This window comes from Lactuca virosa, chromosome 1, assembly GCF_052849685.1.
Source record: "Lactuca virosa cultivar CGN04683 chromosome 1, Lactuca_virosa_CGN04683_v6, whole genome shotgun sequence".
Lineage (NCBI taxonomy): Eukaryota > Viridiplantae > Streptophyta > Magnoliopsida > Asterales > Asteraceae > Lactuca > Lactuca virosa.
Window position 1 is genome coordinate 29,380,697 of NC_136426.1, and position 1,366 is coordinate 29,382,062.

The 1,366-nt window shown below is 35.7% G+C and overlaps 1 long non-coding RNA gene across 1 annotated transcript; it reads right to left on the bottom strand.

Annotated features, from left to right (window-relative positions):
* Window positions 1-285: 285 nt before the first annotated feature.
* LOC145161411 (uncharacterized) lies at window positions 286-1,123 on the bottom strand. The gene is made up of 2 exons (XR_013738494.1): window positions 883-1,123; window positions 286-720 (listed from the first exon to the last, which is right to left on the bottom strand). It is a non-coding gene; the product is annotated as an uncharacterized LOC145161411 (long non-coding RNA).
* Window positions 1,124-1,366: the final 243 nt, after the last annotated feature.

A 1,366-nucleotide genomic window follows, 5' to 3' on the forward strand; every position in this document is an offset into this window, starting at 1 on the left:
TAGACTTAATTTAGAACTTCGAGACTGTCATGATACATTTTTGTACTATCAAATGAGACCAAAAAAATACGCTGAATCATAGCATAAATAAATTGAAAAAATAATATTAATTAACATTCATTTAAAAAGAATTAGTAAAATATTCAGATCCAGTCATCCAGAATCATATCAGAATGAGTTGCTGTTGAGAACTAACTCAAACTCCCATTATTATAAGACATCGCAAACAAAAGATTGTTATTAAATTCGTTAAATCGACAAAAGAAAGCCAGAAGAATCCGTAAATAAAATAATGATTCGATATTTGATTTCAAGAACGATTAATTATATGATTAATTAAGAAAAGCAAGGAGCTGAATCACTACCTGCATCGATAACATCCATCATAGCTTTCTGTGGAAATCATTAGTGTGGAGAGAGAAAACTTCCGAAACAGAAAATCTTACTGCAAATACTCCATAAATGAAAGAAACAAATAGTCGAATATCCACACACAGTAACACACACATACAGTAAACAGAAACGGGAACAGGGAGTGGTGGTGAGCGCTGGATGCAGAGGTTTATCGACCGATTCCTTTTCCTTCTCTCTCCTCTCCCTCCCTCTCTCTCTCTCTCTCTCTAAAACTCCTACCTTCCATTTTTTTCCTTCTTATTATTTCGTGGGTTCATTGGTAAGGAGTAGGGAACAGATCGATGAACCGCTGCATCCAGTGACCCTCTACCATACACATAAACGATTAAATGATGACGAAATATCAAATCCGATGGAAAGTTAAACGAGTAACAATAATTGGCACAAAAGGAACATAGAATACATAAAAACAGCTAAATGCTATACTTTATTATGTATATCTAATCAATCGCCATAGCTTAAGCTTACTTTGAGTTACAGAGAGATTAGAAAACGGGAAATTTCAGAATCCGCCGTTAACGTACTTTCTCTCTCGCTCCTTTTGACTCTCTCTATCTCTCTCTAGGCTCTGCTTTGCATATATATAAAAGGCTGTGAGAGCGGCATTGCTATTGTTACATATACAGACAGGGCTGTGACAGTGATGGATCTTTGCACACACTGTTAGTTTTAGAAGTTGTTTTACATTTAAGCCCTTGAATCATTGGGTCGAGGTTTTGGAAGTTTAGGATGGAGACAGAAGGGTATTACGGTCAGAAAATGGATTTTACGAAAAAGAAACGTGACCTGCCTACTTGGGTTAGGGAAGGAGGCAGAGGAGGGGTCCATTGGTATCTTAAATTAAGGATAGACACGTGTAACCACTCTAACCTTCCTATAGTTTATTGTTCAAAACTGAACATTAATCGAATGAATTATAGGTAAAAGATAAATGAAACTAAGTTTTTTTACA